This window comes from Nematostella vectensis, chromosome 5, assembly GCF_932526225.1.
Source record: "Nematostella vectensis chromosome 5, jaNemVect1.1, whole genome shotgun sequence".
NCBI lineage: Eukaryota > Metazoa > Cnidaria > Anthozoa > Actiniaria > Edwardsiidae > Nematostella > Nematostella vectensis.
In genome coordinates this window covers 12,158,771-12,178,148 of record NC_064038.1, presented here as the reverse complement: position 1 = coordinate 12,178,148, position 19,378 = coordinate 12,158,771, and the positions used below count along the sequence as shown (strand labels likewise).

At 39.0% G+C, this 19,378-nt stretch overlaps 2 long non-coding RNA genes across 2 annotated transcripts; one reads left to right on the top strand and one right to left on the bottom strand.

The window, feature by feature from the left end:
• Window positions 1–1,749: 1,749 nt before the first annotated feature.
• LOC125563068 lies at window positions 1,750–3,291 on the bottom strand. Its single transcript, XR_007308094.1, has 2 exons — window positions 2,724–3,291; window positions 1,750–2,384 (listed from the first exon to the last, which is right to left on the bottom strand). It is a non-coding gene; the product is annotated as an uncharacterized LOC125563068 (long non-coding RNA).
• A 1,674-nt stretch (window positions 3,292–4,965) lies between these two features.
• Window positions 4,966–13,816, top strand: LOC125563053. The gene is made up of 2 exons (XR_007308082.1): window positions 4,966–5,725; window positions 13,148–13,816. It is a non-coding gene; the product is annotated as an uncharacterized LOC125563053 (long non-coding RNA).
• Window positions 13,817–19,378: the final 5,562 nt, after the last annotated feature.

Here is a 19,378-nt window from a genome sequence, read left to right as displayed (position 1 = left end):
GTAAAGTCTTTTTGGCCGAAGGGATAGACCTTTGTGACATGAAACTTGACATACAACTCGTATGATACCTCGTATAATACCACGCATCAGCAGCGTGTAAATTGCTTACGGTACCTTTTACAAGGACTCTCACTTCGTTGGCGATCTTGTCATTTTGTTCAGTACAGGTGTCAAGAATAGCCTGTTTAAAAGCACTCACTGTGCAAAATAAGACTGCATTTTTTCAATCCTTTGGGATTTGTTCTGTCTGTCTCCACAACACACAACTCGCCACAGAACAGGCAGTTTTCCTTGAAATTGAATAGGCAGTTTAAACACCGGAAACAAGAACGGCAACGGAAAACGAAGGGAAAAACCCCTAAGTCGTACTGCGCATGCTCCCAATTCTTCCAGCCGAAGTTTTTATCCTGGCCTCGACATAAAGGTTCCGAAGTTGCGTTGTCTAAAACGTGAGTTGTGTATTAAATTGTTTTCATTGTTTTTCCTTTTTTTAATATTTCCAACAAACCGGGAGCATGGAGTTCTTCAGCATATTCTTCAGCATATTCTACTTCAAACATTGACGGTGCGATGTGTGTATTTTGTGCTTTGATTTATATAGTCGATACTCTGTTATCGGCCAATAGTTTCTATTAACACAATAAATCACATGTATTAAAAAAGAATGATTTCAAAACTATTCCAAAACATGTCTCTCTTGTTTTATGTCTTTCATTTTCAAAATATCGATGCCATGTTGTTTTCTAGACATTTAATCGTTCATTGTCTATAGCAATTTACTTTTTCCTGCTGTCTACTTATAAGCTTTCAACTCTGAATGCTCTTGTTTCTCCTCTTATGAATTGTTTTCTGAGAGCCGTTTTCTTTTGGCTGCTTTGATTTGATGATGATGATGCTGATGATGATGATGGTGATTTTGATAATGGTGATGTTATTCATTGATGGCTTTGCAAAAAAAATGTAGCCTAGTGTTTGCTTCTTTACAAACACACCATATTTTTTCATACCCCCCCACCCCTGTGAAATTTCCAATTATCTTGTCTTGGGGGTATGGACATTTCTGGAATCTCACATTATTAAACATGAATGAATATGTAATCTTAAAATGTTTCTTTTTTTTTAGGTGAAAGCAAAATATGGCTGCCACCGCATGACATCCTTTTGTGCAGAGGCATTGCTGCCATTGACCCATACCAATACCTCAAAGGGAGCAAACAGAGGTTTGCCCTGTGGGAAAAAAAAAATTGCTGCTAGCCTTCACGGTCCACATTTGTCCCAGAAAATCACTCTTAGTGTCAGTGGCAGGACTGTCCGGGATAGGGTAAACCTTGTAAAAAAAAAAAGGAAAGCAAGAGGCATTGAAGTTCCTCCCCAAAGAGAGCAGAAGAGATGAGGGCAAGGGCTCTGGAAAGAATGGCAGACCGGCAGACCAAGAAAAGTCAAGGAGAGCCGAAGAAAGGAAAAGCTTATTAGAGATGTTCTGCGAAAGACAATTTGCAGTACCTCAAAGAAAGATCAGAACAGCAATAAAAGTTGAAAGAAGAATAGATGAAGCTTAAAATGCAGGCTCAAGAGGCCAAAAACAAAGGCTCAGCAAGCTTTTCAAGCACGAATGCTACAACAGCAATAACAATTGTTTGCTTCCTAACAGAAACAGCAGGAGCAGCAGCAGCAGCAGTGGCAGCAACAACAACAAATGAAGTCCACAATGACGCAGCAACAATCTCAAGCCATGATGGCTACAAGAACTAGTTTCAGAAAATTATTTATTGAACTTTATTATTTATAGTGAAGTAATTTATTACTTTCTTAGCTTACACAGATTTGTGATGTTCTTCCAGTGCAAGGCTTTCTCGCATCTGAATATAAACCTTATTCAAAATATTTGCTTTTTTATGGCTATATTAATGTTATTAAAAATATCATTAAAATGTTAAAAAAACTTTTATCTGATGCTTATTTTGATTATGGTGACATAGAAGTATTTTAATCTAAGTATATTTTTTTGATAAAAAAACTGAGAAGTAGTGTTTCCATAGAGTGAATTTAAGGCATTTCTAAGAAGAGCAAAGACAATATAAGCTTTTCTTACTGAAGACGGAACAATCTTAAAATTTTATTTAATCAATAAACTTAAAATAATTTACAATGTCCCCAAGGAGCTACTCCACGGATGTCCATTTGATTCATTAAACTCTTCCATCTGTGGTGTGAGGGGGTGGACTGTATTGCCGGAGGGGCCTTGTGGATGAATGCGGAGGGGATATGCTGGGTCTCCATAAAGGCATAGTGGATGTGGTGCAGGAGGCTAGAGAATGCATGCAGCTCAAGATCGTGGGGGAGGCCAGACTCCCGCAGCATGAAAGCATCATGTCGTTTTCCCTCTGTGCCAAAGAAAATAAATAAGAAAATACAGATTTGATAATTTAACCTTTTGCGGAAAATCCTTTATAACATCGGCATTTGGGGCTAAATCGGGCTAGATCTGCCACCTACAAATGTAATACTAATTACAAGTGTATTTGCAATCAACCACTTTTTATTTGATAATTACTTTTGTGGTTGTTATATATTTGTGGTTGATATAATATTGCTTTTGCAGGTGAAACGGGATAGACAGCCATCAGGGAAATCAATAAAAATATAATGGGTCAACTTTGGGTTATATAAATTCTTAAAAGTTGGGAATTAAGTAGCACACAAGCTAGGTTAGCATGTCTTACCTATTGGTCCATAAATGTTCCCTATCATGCCACTCGGGAGCCACGGACTGGAACTTTATACTATGAACTCGTTTGAGGCCATTGTACACAATCTCCTGGTGCTGGTTTGGTCGGCAAATAGGTCTCACTACATTTCCATCGATGAATCCGAAACAGTTGTCCAATGGAGATCCTTTTGCAGATATTGCAGGAATATCTCGCTTGTGAAACCTGAATTCAGATAAGCACTCATCTTCCTCCAAAAGATCCTTGTGAAACATTTTTTTAGTTTTCGTACGGGGGAACAAGATTGTCTGGTTTGTTTAAATCGTAAAGCAAAACAAACTCCTCGTCGGCTATGATTCCATCAGCTTGGCTCTGCGGAAGTTTCTCTCTTGCTCGTTTAAGTGAAGAAATATAATTTAAATGAATAAAACGAAAAATTGCGATAGCAGTCGGGAATAAAGGAGCAAGAAAGCTCGCGTTTTGCCGTTTTGTGCTTGCTTACTTTGTTTACAACTGCACTCGTCATTACTTCCTCATCCCAGTCCTCGCGCGGTTTTCCCGTTGCCGTTGCCGTTCTCCTTTCCGTTGCTTAAACTGCGTAATGACGACACATTAGACCGTCGTTGTCTTTTAAGTGGTTGGTATACTGCGGAATCATCAGTGGGGGATTTGCTTTTCTTGTGACGGCTCAGGTGCAGTCGTGATGTGTAAGTCGACACAAAGCCTTTGAGGCAGTCTTCCGTCAAGTCATGATTAAAGTTTTTTCCCCGCTTGGGAGACATAAATGTCATCATCATATTCTCTACTGAATTTTATAATTGTAGCATAGCCTTCTGCTCCTGCTTTTACAATGATATCGCCTTTGTTGTTGCAGTAAAATTTGCCTTTAAAAAGCAAGGATTCTCCATTGAGCCACATGCTACTAGAAATTTTATGGTCATTTTTTTTAAAATTTTGATTATTTCAGTTTTAGACTCTCAATTAAACATAATGTAGAGGTTAATACATGGCAAGTGCTTGAAATCATCTTTATTTCACAGCAATTTATTGTCGATTAGATTCTTAAAGTGAAACAGATCGAAATCGCCGATGTTATCGAATGATTCTGTTTGTTCGAACTCGATTTTCGCCAAAAATAATTTTGCACAATAATAATTTGTTAATGATAATTATGCATACATTCATTGAAGCAAATTATCCTTTATAAATGAAAAGAAACCTTACCATTGAGTTATCTACTATTTGTAAAATTTACCACAGGGAGCGCAAATTATGTTCTCAATTGATTGTGTTGAAAAAATAAATCCATCATGTCATAAAATGCTAAACCTGTGTGAAGGGTCATCAAACGGATTATCAAAATAGGTGTCTTTTTTATCATAATATGCACAAAAAAAACATTGTATATACGCATTTGCAAGGTTGTGCAAAAAATTTGGAAATTATTCAGCGAAAATAAGCAAATATTCTGTTTTGAGCTTCGCGTTTAATCAATGCCTAGATCTATATCATTTTCATATTGATAAAACGCAAAGAAAGAAATAAGAAACAGTAAGACACTCAGCGGTCGGTCGCTAGTCGTTCGGCTAGTTATGGCTGTTATGAGTATACACCTATTTCAATAAAGGTTGTCAGTGCGAACAGCGAATGGCAATCGCGAAATGGCAGTTCTGCGACGGAAAGATGTTTAGGGTAGTAATTATTTGTAAACTCAAAAAAAAAAACTCAAGCGATGTCAGAACCATATAATAATTACATTAAATGGACAGTCGTAAAAAAACTCAAGCGATGTCAGAACAATATAATAATTACATTAAATGGACAGTCGTAAGTTTTATTTATATTTTTCTGAATCTACAACAAATATTGTGGGATCCATGGGTCCTTTCGGTCGTAGAACTGCCATTTGACAATCGCCATTTGCCGTTTGCAATGACAACGTTTTTTTAAAAAAATAGGTGTATAATCCAAGCACAGTTAAATGAGTCTTACCGATTGGGCAGCCGAAGAAGTCGATACGGAGAGCCCCAATCATATCAAGGCTGGCTTTAACAGGGTAGATTCGAATATATCTAGTTTGTACAGACGGGAGCAAACGGTGCGATACCACTGTATTACTGTCATAGTTTCCATCGAAGTACTGTGAAGAAAAATAAAAAGGACCATGTTACACAAACAGACAAGCACATAAAAATACAGAAAACAAACCGGGGAGCAGACAGAGGGAAGCACACACACACACACGCACACACACACATACGCACCGATGGTGGTTTACGAGGACCATGACCTGAGACCGGCTTAGGAGGACCGGTCAGAAATGTACGTAAAATAGGTTATTACTACGTAATTCAAAACTATATATACTGAAAGTATATAAATAGACTGATTTATGGTGTTTAAAGGCGTTTTAATTTCAGTGATGATACACACTTCGGTTTACGAGGACCGGATAGAACAAACCGTACGTGGTTTACGAGGTCCGGGTAAAAACAAGCCTTACGTGGTTTACGAGGACCGGGTAAAACTAAGCACACATGGTTTACATGGTCCACGTTGAGCTAGCGCATATCTTTTAAGATATGTCATATGTGATATATTTATTTAGCGTTAGAGAGATCACCATGTTGAGGTCGAGAGTTCTCTGATTTCTGACCGTGGTTGCCTGTCAGCACATCATTTGGGTTAATTTAGCAATACGTCTCTTCAGTAAAATAATTAAAAATGAATACACTTTTGCGCTATGCGGGATTGCTATTTTTTTTAATAAAACCCTGGCAGCTACAGTAAAAACCTACAATGATTTGACTTTTTTTATTTTTGTGTTTTCACTCACGGGAACCCTGCGTCTATTTTTCGCGCGTTTTGCTCTTGCAACTCGCGGCCATCAGCCAACACGATGGTTTGGCAAATGTTTTGCCTTTTTTTCGTCGTGAAAACCAAGAAAGATCGACACACTATAATATAAAGATGTACAAACGATGGAAAGAAGGATAAACAATGGAATTTGAAAGAAGGTAAGTAAAGTAAGACTCGTAAGACTTCACTTATTAATATTAGCACAGGCGAACCAGGATAAGAATGAGTCCCTCGTGATCCTTCGGGAAAATAATATAATTTGAAGTTGTGTCTTGACTGTTCTTCTTAAAGCTAGTTTAATTACTATATTAGCTTTTTGTGTTGTTTTTAAGGGGAATTGTGGCGCAGAAAGGGGTTTAGTCCTTCGAGAGAAAACTTCCCCCAACAAAGGAAGAAATAGCTTGTTGTGAGAATTGTCTGTGCAGCCGCTGCCGGTGGAATTTTGCCGAAAGCTTTGTTATTTTCGCGGTGAACTCGCTCGAAGCTGGGCTAGGTGAAATTAAGTTACTTGCCTTTGTCTCTCTTCCTCTCCCTTTGTTAGGGGAAGTTTTCTTTCGAGGGACTAAACCCCGTAATTTATTAATTAAATTAGCTTTATTGACGAAACAGTCAAGACACAACTTCAAATTATTATTTTCCCGAAGTATCACGAGGGACTGATTGTTATTCTGGTTCGCCTTTGATATTAGCTTTTTGTCGGAGCAATGAAAATTCCTTGTGTTGACATTTTTCCAGCACACAAGTATACAGCAAGTAATTACTTAACCCATTGACTCCTGGCTTTTTTGGAGCTGAATTTACAAAAAACAGACTGAAAACAGATACCTCCCCCCCTATTCTGAGTTTTATACAGCCCGTCAAAGTCAAACACAGCTGCACCTAGTCAGCGATATCCAAGCTTTCCAACAGTGCTTTGCGGTCCCCACTTTTAATCCCTCGTCGATGTGCTGAAGCCAGCACAAGTTGATGGTTGCTTGTATTTTTCATCAAAAATACAGCTATGAGCATATTAGGAGAGTGTCTCAGGACATCATGAAGTCTTTTGGGGCATAATTGAGTGCTTTGCTTATGGATATTTGCAAGCAAAGGTGGATTAATGATGATTTTTTTCTTGTTTGGCTTTGCCCGGATGAGAAAATAATTTTCTAATGAATCACCACAGCTCTCCTAAATGCTGTCTTTTCTGAAACCAAATTGATTCCAAAATTGTTTACACTGCGGGTCTCTATTATCTGGAATTGATTTGTTTGGCTTCGAGGTGAAAAGACTTCTAAAAAAACATCTGACTTTGGGGAGAGGAGTGTTGACTGGCCCTCCCCTCGTGAATTTTCCCCTGGATCTCCCAGAATGCTTTGCAATTCGTAAAGATATTTTCGTGGTTGTACAATCCTTCAAGGAATGGACATTGTGTTTTGAGGCCAAAGAAATGTACCTGGAGGATCAGAATAAAGGTATCTATTTGTGTCTTGAGCTGTGTTTGCTGATCTCTCTCCCTTGTGTGGTATTTTGAGCGTTTTATTGAGAGGGGTGATTCTGCTTTTCTCTCCTTGTTCGATTTGAGATTTGTCAAAGAACCTGTGCTATTATTTGGCTTAAGAGTAGATGCCAACGCCTTGGTTGGATGCATATCTGCAAGACCATTTATCCCTTAGACTGATGCCTGAGTATCTTCATCTTGTTGTGTTTATTTTGAATTTATGAATTTTTTGGGTTGTGGGTACTTCCCAAAGCCGGTACAGGCCGGTTGAGGGGTCAATGTGTTAAGTACAGTTGAAGTTCTCGTAAGCAACCACCTTGGGAACTGAGAATTGTGGTCGTTAACGGAGCTGGTCTTTTACGAGAGCTTGAACAATAGGTGTTGGTCGCTTAAGAGAGCTTAATTAAAATGGAATCTAAAAATTATCCAGATGATAACAACGCTGTAATATTTTGGTTTATTGCTTGATTTTCCTTGCATTTATACATATTCTAGAGACAAAGAAATGTCAATCCCATGGTTAAAATCAAAGTTAGAAAATTGTAATTATGAAATTCTTTAATGGTTGCCTACTGGAAAGGCAGCTTTTGTGAAACATCACAACATTTCCGCTTTATATGTGATTTCAGCATGCATTGGATATGATGTTTATCAGGTGTTGACTGATGTTGTAAAGAAAAAATTAATGTGGTCGCTTACGAGAGCTTAAAAATAAAAAAAATCTCAGTTGGTGGTTTTAAATTTTGGTCGTTAACGGAGCTGGTCGCACCGATAAGTTGGTCGCTTACGAGAGCTAAGAATTACAGAGTTTTTGTGACAATTCAATCGGTGATTTGTGATCATGGTCGTTATCGGAGCTGGTCGCTTACGAGAGCGGTCGCTCAGAGAGCTTCGACTGTACTTATAATTAGAAGTAAGCTTTCTTAAATATTAACAACTGATAAAGGATACCTTCCCACTAATTCAGCTATAAAAAGGATAGGAAATTTCTGGGGTATTTGTCCGCAAACCAATGTCTCTCTTGTTATAATAAATTAAGCCACACTATTATGGACTGTCATGACTTTTCATTGCATGACTACCATGACTTGCCATTGACTACCATGACTTGCCATTTGTCTACACTATGGACTGCCATAGTTCTCAATGGCAAGTCAGGGTAGTCCACTACCATGGACTGCCTTACTTTCCATTGCATACAATAGACATCCGGAAATAAATAGCAATTTGAGTTCTGTTTATAATCTTTTAGTATTTTTTTTTTAAATTCACCAACTAGATGGACAAACTTAGGGTTATGACTTCATGATTACCCTCACATATAGCGGTTCCGTATCACTAATGTAAGTTGTAGCACCATGATATATAGTCACAAAGAAAAGGGCGATTGCTACACCAAGCATGCATGGATAGTCAATGACAAGTCATGCCAGTCCATGGTAGTCATGGTTGTCAATGGCAAGTTATGGTAGTTTTAATCATGGCAATCCATGGTAGCCAATGGTAAGTCATGGCAGCCCATGGCACTAAGACTGTTCTGGACTGCCACAACTTGCCATACACTACCATGACTTGCCATTGACTACCATGGACTGCCATAGTACTCAATGGCAGGTCATGGTTGTCCACTACTACAATCTTTTGTTTTCTTTTTAAACTTTCTTTGATTTGAATTCGCCAACTTAGCACCTTGGTAATAAGCTGAATCTGTTCATTTGTTGGGTACTACACATAATTATAAGTTTTACTTACTCATTCACCATCTATCATGAGAAAATAATTAGCCTCCATGATAAATTGAACATAAAAGCAGAAGCGGTGATTCATCCAATAAAACATTGACCAAAACTCTCGTGAATTTAAAATGTATAAACTATACACTTTTGAAGTCTTGAGGCCTAATTTTTTTAGAATTCACCAACAAGATGGACAAACTTATGGTTATGATTTCATGATTAGCATCACATATAGCGGTTCCTTATAACTAATGTAAGTTGTAGCACCATGATATATGGTCACAAAGTAAAGTGCAATTGCTACACCAAGCATGCATGGATAGTCAATGACAAGTCATGCCAGTCCATGGTAGTCATGGTTGTCAATGTCAAGTTATGGTAGTTAGTGGCAAGTTATTAGTGTCCATGTTAATCGTGGCAATCCATGGTAGCCAATGGTAAGTCATGGCAGCCCATGGCACAAAGACTGTTCTGGACTGCCACAACTTGCCATACAACCATGACTTTCCATTGCATGACTAACATGATTTGCCATTGTCTGCCATGAGCTGTCATAGTATTCATAACTTGCCATTAACTACCATGGACTGTCATGATTTAAAGAACAATTTCACATCTGGAGATAAGTAGCCATTTGAGTTCTGTTTATAATCTTTTAGTATTTGCAGAGACAATATTTGTTTTCTTTTTAATCTCTATTTGATTTGAATTTGCCAACTTAGCACCTTGGTAATAAGCTGAATCTGTTCATTTTTGGGGTACTACACATAATTATAAGTTTTATTTACTCATTCACCATCTATCATGAGAAAATAATTAGCTTCCATGATAAATTGAACATAAAAGCAGAAGTGGTGATTCATCCAATGAAACATTGACCAAAACTCTCATGACTTTTTGAGGAATAAATGATACTTTCATCGGCTTTGAGGCCTAATTTTTTTTTAGAATTCACTAACTAGATTGACAAACTTAGGGTTATGACTTCATGATTACCGTCACATAAGCGGTTCCGTATTACTAATGTAAGTTGTAGCACCATGATACTGTATATGGTCCAAAGTAAAGGGCAATTGCTACACCAAGCATGCATGGATAGTCAATGACAAGTCATGACAGTTCATGGTTGTCAATGGCAAGTTATGGTAGTTAGTTGCAAGTTATTAGAGTCCATGGTAATCATGGCAATCCATGGTAGCATGGTAAGTCATGGCAGCCCATGGCACTTAGACTGTTCCGGATTGCCACAACTTGCCATACACTACCATGACTTGCCATTGACTACCATGGACTGCCATATTACTCAATGGCAGGTCATGGCTGTCCACTACCAGGGACTGTCATGACTTAAAGAATGATTTCACATCCAGAGATAAGTAGCAATTTGAGTTTTGTTTATAATCTTTTAGTATTTACCAAGACGATATTTTGTTTTCTTTTCAAACTTTCTTTGATTTGAATTCGCCAACTTAGCACATTGGTAATAAGCTGATTCTGTTCATTTCTTGGGTACCACACATATTTATAAGTTTTACCTACTCATTAACCATCTGTCATGAGAAAATAATTAGCCTCCATGATGAATTGAAGATAAAAGCAGAAGTGGTGATTCATCCAATAAAACATTGACCAAAACTCTCATGAATTTTGAATGTATAAACTATACACTTTCGAAGTCTTGAGGCCTAATTTTTTTAGAATTCACCAACAAGATGGACAAACTTAGGGTTATGACTTGATGATTACCATCACATATAGCCGATCTGTATCACTAATGTAAGTTGTAGCACCATGATATATAGTCACAAAGAAAAGGGCGATTGCTACACCAAGCATGCATGGATAGTAAATGACAAATCATGACAGTCCATGGTAGTCATAGGTTGTCAATGGCAAGTTATCGTAGTTAGTGGCAAGTTATTAGAGCCCATGGTAGCCAATGGTAAGTCATGACAGCCCATGGCACTTAGACTGTTCCGGATTGCCACAACTTGCCATACACTACCATGACTTGCCATTGACTACCATGGACTGCCATATTACTCAATGGCAGGTCATGGAAGTCCACTACCATTGACTGTCATGACTTAAAGTCAGAATGATATCACATCCAGAGATAAGTAGCAATTTGAGTTCTGTTTATAATCTTTATTTACCAAGACAATCTTTTTTTTTAAACTTTCTTTGATTTAAATTCGCCAACTTAGCACCTTGGTAATAAGCTGAATCTGTTCATTTTTTGGGTACTACACATAATTATAAGTTTTATTCACTCATTCACCATCTATCATGAGAAAATAATTAGCCTCCATGATAAATTGAACATAAAAGCAGAAGTGGTGATTCATCCAATGAAACATTGGCCAAAACTCTCATGACTTTTTGAGGCATAAATGATACTTTCATCAGCTTTGAGGGCTAATTTTTTTTAAAAATTCACCAACTAGATTGACAAACTTAGGGTTATGACTTCATGATTACCGTCACATAAGCGGTTCTGTATTACTAATGTAAGTTGTAGCACCATGATGATACTGTATATGGTCCAAAGTAAAGGGCGATTGCTACACCAAGCATGCATGGATAGTCAATGACGACAGTCCATGGTAGTCATGGTTGTCAATGGCAAGTTATGGTAGTTGGTGGCAAGTTATTAGAGTCCATGGTAATCATGGCAATCCATGGTAGCATGGTAAGTCATGGCAGCCTATGGCACAACGACTGTTCTGGACTGCCACAACTTGCCATACACTACCATGACTTGCCATTATGGACTGCCATATTACTCAATGGCAGGTCATGGCTGTCCACTACCAGGGACTGTCATGACTTAAAGAATGATTTCACATCCAGAGATAAGTAGCAATTTGAGTTCTGTTTAAAATATTTTAGTATTTACCAAGACAATCTTTTTTTTTTTTAAACTTTCTTTGATTTGAATTCGCCAACTTAGCACCTTGGTAATAAGCTGAATCTGTTCATTTGTTGGGTACTACACATAATTATAAGTTTTATTTACTCATTCACCATCTATCATGAGAAAATAATTAGCCTCCATGATAAATTGAACATAAAAGCAGAAGTGGTGATTCATCCAATGAAACATTGACCAAAACTCTCATCACTTTTTGAGGTATAAATGAAACTTTCATTGGCTTTAAGGCCTTTTTTTTTTAGAATTCACCAACTAGATTTACAAACTTAGGGTTATGACTTCATGATTCCCATCACATATAGCTGTTCTTTATTACTAATGTAAGTTGTAGCACCATGATGATACTGTATATGGTCCAAAGTAAAGGGAGATTGCTACACCAAGCATGCATGGATAGTCAATGACAAGTCATGACAGTCCATGGCACTAAGACTGCCACAACTTGCCATAGAAAACCATGTCATGCCATTGACTACCATGGACTGCCATAGTACTCAATGACAAGTCATGGTAGTCCACCAACATGGATTGCCATAACTTGCCATTGAATACCATGGACTGCCATGTCTTGCCATTGAGTACAATGACTTGCTATTGTCTACCATGGACTGCCATAGTACTCAATGTACTCAGTACCCATTTTTCTAAGCATTTCGCTACTCCATCTATCACTAATAGACCAATAGTAACTCAGCCAATCAGAATGCAGGATTTGTGATAGACCTTTGTTGGTGAATTAAAAAATACAAATATCAAGGGGCACCTTGATGTTTTCTTACAACACTGAAACTCGGAAAAATGATAGTGTCACATATCCGTTTTTTCATGATTTTTTAATGTGAAATCAAAGTAAAATACAGATTTTGAACTTTTTTGTAGAAGAACATTTAGCTTGATAGTGATAGTTTTTCGTTACAGAATTTCCTAATAATAGTTCTTCCAACCTCCATCAGCTCCTAAATCTGATAAAACAGCAGAGAGTTCATATAATCATTTTCTATTATAGGTTCCATTTTAAAAAATATCAATGGATATCAATGGATAGCACTTATGGGTGTGGTCAACAGCAATTCTTACCCCTAAGGGATAGTAAATCAGGTGTGGTTGAATCAATTTTTTAAACATTGCTCTAAAATCACACATATTTTCAGTATTCCTTTTTATTGCGTTCTTCTTTACTGACTTTTAAGATTGCTGTCATCTAGTCTTAAAATCCTTTTGTGATTGGATAGGATGATCCATTGGCATGAGAGTGAGACCCCCTAAGGAATAGCAGAATCGAAAGAGTCTTTGAACACCCTTTATAGGATGGCAATTGGAAGAATTTTATCATAACCTAAAAGACAGGACAATCATCCTCTTCTACTTTTATAGAGTGCCCCCCTCTCCCTTCGGGGTTTTGTCTTAAATGCTGTTCTCCAAACTTTTTCAGGTGAATCTCACTTACAAGATAGACTCCGAGAAAGCTACCAGCTTAGAAGCATGATGCTAGGGCAGGATTTATGTAAGGCAATTGTATTAATGCAGCTCAGCAAAAATTAACACAACCTGAGTAACAAACAGATAGATAATAATTTTACAAATGAAAATTTTCTAAAAAACTGAACCAGAATAATATAATAAACTAAAGTAGTAAACAATTTTGAAAACAAGTTCTAGAGCTTATTTTATTCATTCATTCACAAAGTGGGCTGATACAAATGTGCCAATCCGGTCCCCTAGTCCATGGAATGTTGGTAAAAATAGGTTTTCTTTTTTTTTTGCACACAAATATCATGCTTAATGTACCGTGAACCCCCTAATAATTTCATATGGGGATATAGTGTGTCTATGGTTCTCTACAAGGAGGGTCAGTGTTTCGGACCTTTCAGAAAAGGGTACATTTCATAGACTATTAGCCGAAAAAGCAAAGAAGAGGAAGTTTCTAAAACTTTTTAGCTAATATTTGCAATATTTCTTCTAGAAAAATTATTTATTCACCTTGGCAAATACAATATATACTAAACTAGCGTAATCTTCTGATATGCTTTTATATAGAATGTATAGTGTTTTAATGTAGACTTAAATTCTGAAGAGAATAAAAAACACCCATTTTGCTGTATTTGCTTCAATTTTCTTGAACACATGATAGTACCTCCTTTAAAACCTAATGGAAGCCATTCCTGATAAAAAACAAAAAAATATGTATATACAACCTTTTTCAAAATTAGTCCATGAAGAGAATAAAAAACGCCCATTTTGCTGTATTTGCTTCAATTTTCTTGAACACATGATAGTACCTCCTTTAACCTAATGGAAGCCATTCCTGATAAAAAACAAAAAAATATGTATATACAACCTTTTTCAAAATTATGTTTTACTATTAAAAAATACCATGAAACTCGTCAAATTTCTACTGAATGTAGGAAAATGCGAATAACGGAGAGTACCACACACGGATAATCTTGTACAACAGTAAAATGAGGACCACACCAGACACGTTATCTAAGTTACGGAGAGTACCACACACACGGATAATCTTGTACAACCGTAGTTACGAGGACCACACCAGACACGTTATCTAAGCTACGGAGAGTACCACACACGGATAATCTTGTACAACCGTAGTTACGAGGACCACACTAGACACGTTACCTAAGCTACGGAGAGTACCACACACACGGATAATCTTGTACAACCGTATTTATGAGGACCGCAGACACGTTATCTAAGCTACGGAGAGTACCACACACGGATAATCTTGTACAACCGTAGTTACGAGGACCACACCAGACACGTTATCTAAGCTACGGAGAGTACCACACACACGGATAATCTTGTACAACCGTAGTTACGAGGACCACACCAGACACGTTATCTAAGCTACGGAGAGTACCACACACGGATAATCTTGTACAACCGTAGTTACGAGGACCACACCAGACACGTTATCTAAGCTACGGAGAGTACCACACACACGGATAATCTTGTACAACCGTAGTTACTAGGACCACACCAGACACGTTATCTAAGCTACGGAGAGTACCACACACACGGATAATCTTGTACAACCGTAGTTACGAGGACCACACCAGACACGTTATCTAAGCTACGGAGAGTACCACACACACGGATAATCTTGTACAACCGTAGTTATGAGGACAACACCAGACACGTTACCTAAGCTACGGAGAGTACGACACACAGATAATCTACAAGATCTAATACAACCGTAGTTATGAGGACCGCACCAGACGCAATCTAAAACTATGGAAAGAGTCACGAGGACCGCACCAGACACGTTATCTAAGCTATGGAGAGTACCACACACGGATAATCTTGTACAACCGTAGTTACGAGGACCGCATATCAGACGTTATCTAAGCTACGGAGAGTACCACACACACGGATAATCTTGTACAACCGTAGCTATGAGGACCGCACCACACGTTATCTAAGCTACGGAGAGTACCACACACACGGATAATCTTGTACAACCGTATTTATGAGGACCGCACCAGACACGTTATCTAAGCTACTGTGAGTACCACACACGGATAATCTTGTACAACCGTAGTTACGAGGACCGCACCAGACACATCTAAGATATGGAGGGTACCACACACGGATAATCTTGTACAACTGTAGTTATGAGGACCGCAACTGACAGGTTATCCTAAGCTATGGAGAGTACCACACACACAGATACACTTTTACAACCGTAGTTATGAGGACCGCACCAGACGCAATCTAAAACTATGGAAAGAGTCACGAGGACCGCACCAGACACGTTATCTAAGCTATGGAGAGTACCACACACGGATAATCTTGTACAACCGTAGTTATGAGGACAACACCAGACACGTTACCTAAGCTACGGAGAGTACGACACACAGATAATCTACAAGATCTAATACAACCGTAGTTATGAGGACCGCACCAGACGCAATCTAAAACTATGGAAAGAGTCACGAGGACCGCACCAGACACGTTATCTAAGCTATGGAGAGTACCACACACGGATAATCTTGTACAACCGTAGTTACGAGGACCGCATATCAGACGTTATCTAAGCTACGGAGAGTACCACACACACGGATAATCTTGTACAACCGTAGCTATGAGGACCGCACCACACGTTATCTAAGCTACGGAGAGTACCACACACACGGATAATCTTGTACAACCGTATTTATGAGGACCGCACCAGACACGTTATCTAAGCTACTGTGAGTACCACACACGGATAATCTTGTACAACCGTAGTTACGAGGACCGCACCAGACACATCTAAGATATGGAGGGTACCACACACGGATAATCTTGTACAACTGTAGTTATGAGGACCGCAACTGACAGGTTATCCTAAGCTATGGAGAGTACCACACACACAGATACACTTTTACAACCGTAGTTATGAGGACCGCACCACACGTTATCTAAGCTACGGAGAGTACCACACACACGGATAATCTTGTACAACCGTAGTTACGAGGACCACACCAGACACGTTATCTAAGCTACGGAGAGTACCACACACACGGATAATCTTGTACAACCGTAGTTACGAGGACCACACCAGGCACGTTATCTAAGCTACGGAGAGTACCACACACACGGATAATCTTGTACAACCGTAGTTACGAGGACCACACCAGACACGTTATCTAAGCTACGGAGAGTACCACACACACGGATAATCTTGTACAACCGTAGTTACGAGGACCACACCAGACACGTTATCTAAGCTACGGAGAGTACCACACACACGGATAATCTTGTACAACCGTAGTTACGAGGACCACACCAGACACGTTATCTAAGCTACGGAGAGTACCACACACACGGATAATCTTGTACAACCGTACTTACGAGGACCGCAGACACGTAATCTAAGCTACGGAGAGTACGACACACGGATAATCTTGTACAACCGTAGTTATGAGGACCACACTAGACACGTTACCTAAGCTACGGAGAGTACGACACACAGATAATCTACAAGATCTAATACAACCGTAGTTATGAGGACCGCACCAGACGCAATCTAAAACTATGGAAAGAGTCACGAGGACCGCACCAGACACGTTATCTAAGCTATGGAGAGTACCACACACGGATAATCTTGTACAACCGTAGTTACGAGGACCGCATATCAGACGTTATCTAAGCTACGGAGAGTACCACACACACGGATAATCTTGTACAACCGTAGCTATGAGGACCGCACCACACGTTATCTAAGCTACGGAGAGTACCACACACACGGATAATCTTGTACAACCGTATTTATGAGGACCGCACCAGACACGTTATCTAAGCTACTGTGAGTACCACACACGGATAATCTTGTACAACCGTAGTTACGAGGACCGCACCAGACACATTATCTAAGATATGGAGGGTACCACACACGGATAATCTTGTACAACTGTAGTTATGAGGACCGCAACTGACAGGTTATCCTAAGCTATGGAGAGTACCACACACACGGATAATCTTGTACAACCGTAGTTACGAGGACCACACCAGACACGTTATCTAAGCTACGGAGAGTACCACACACACGGATAATCTTGTACAACCGTAGCTATGAGGACTGCACCACACGTTTTCTAAGCTACGGAGAGTACCACACACACGGATAATCTTGCACAGTCGTAGTTACGAGGAACGCACCAGACACGTTATCCAAGCTACGGAGAGTACCACAACATGGATAATCCTGTACAACCGTAGTTATGGGGACCACATAAGGATGTCGTTTCTGAAAAGGACCGGTAATTACCGGACCCGTTAGGTTACCGGGGGAGTTTTCGGGATACTTTTTCGGGTGCGGAAATGCGTTTCTTAACGCTGGTTGTTTACCGGCTCCCGATAAGGTTATTATTTATAATTTTCAAAGTTTATGAATAGATTGGCTGAATAATGAATGAGTTTTAATGAGAAATCCTAGATTTCTCGATGTTTTTAGACAGCTGAGACACCAAACATCGCGTTAAGCGTAGGCACTTTTTTTAAAAAGAAGACTAAAAAACAAGTAATAAAGCCTCATGTTGTAGCAAAACTTCCAATAACTTCGCAAAGTTGTTTACAATCTTTTAGGCGCACGGTGACAGCTACATGTCAAATCGAGGTGAAACCTGATTGGCCGATAAGTGATCGCATAAAATGATGTTAGCCGTGATTGGTCCTCTTCTTAACGTGTTCTGTAAAAGCATTGGAAGGGTTTCTATTCCTCTATGATGAAAATTTACTACAACTCGACACGACTTGAAAATGGCGAGATTTGATAGCAAAAAAAGCAACATATTGATTATCTAAACTTAGCAAACTGAAGATGAGTAATTGATCTATGAATTCAGCTATAAATATTAGGAAAAAACATCGATTTTTTGGTACCATTTTTCGCATAAGATGCGATTCCCGTACATTTACGGGAGCTCTTGTGCTCCTGTCAGTTAGCAGGATTTTGTTTTCGGTCCGAAGATAACAGGAATTGGAGAGCTTTTCGGGGCGGGCTTACTAGGTGATTTTCTGAGTTTACCACACACGGATTATCTTGTACAACCGTAGTTACGAGGAACGCACCACACACGTTATCTAAGCTACGGAGAGTACCACACACACGGATAATCTTGTACAACCGTAGTTACGAGGACCGCACCACACACGTTATCTAAGCTACGGAGAATAAAACACACACACATAATCTTGTACAACCGTAGTTATGGGGACCGCACCAAATGCATTATCTAAGCTACGGAGAGTACCACACACACGGATAATCTTGTACAACCGTACTTATGAGGACCGCACCACACACGTTATCTAAGCTACGGAGAGTACCACACACACGGATAATCTTGTACAAACGTAGTTATGGGGACCACATAAGGGGGGTCGTTTCTGAAAAGGACCGGTAATTACCGGACCCGTTAGGTTACCGGGAGAGTTTTCGGGATACTTTTTCGGGTGCGGAAATGCGTTTCTTAACGCTGGTTGTTTACCGGCTCCCGATAAGGTTATTATTTATAATTTTCAAAGTTTATGAATAGATTGGCTGAATAATGAATGAGTTTTAATGAGAAACCCTAGATTTCTCGATGTTTTTAGACAGCTGAGACACCAAACATCGCGTTAAGCGTAGGCACTTTTTTTAAAAAGAAGACTAAAAAACAAGTAATAAAGCCTCATGTTGTAGCAAAACTTCCAATAACTTCGCAAAGTTGTTTACAATCTTTTAGGCGCACGGTGACAGCTACATGTCAAATCGAGGTGAAACCTGATTGGCCGATAAGTGATCGCATAAAATGATGTTAGCCGTGATTGGTCCTCTTCTTAACGTGTTCTGTAAAAGCATTGGAAGGGTTTCTATTCCTCTATGATGAAAATTTACTACAACTCGACACGACTTGAAAATGGCGAGATTTGATAGCAAAAAAAGCAACATATTGATTATCTAAACTTAGCAAACTGAAGATGAGTAATTGATCTATGAATTCAGCTATAAATATTAGGAAAAAACATCGATTTTTTGGTACCATTTTTCGCATAAGATGCGATTCCCGTACATTTACGGGAGCTCTTGTGCTCCTGTCAGTTAGCAGGATTTTGTTTTCGGTCCGAAGATAACAGGAATTGGAGAGCTTTTCGGGGCGGGCTTACTAGGTGATTTTCTGAG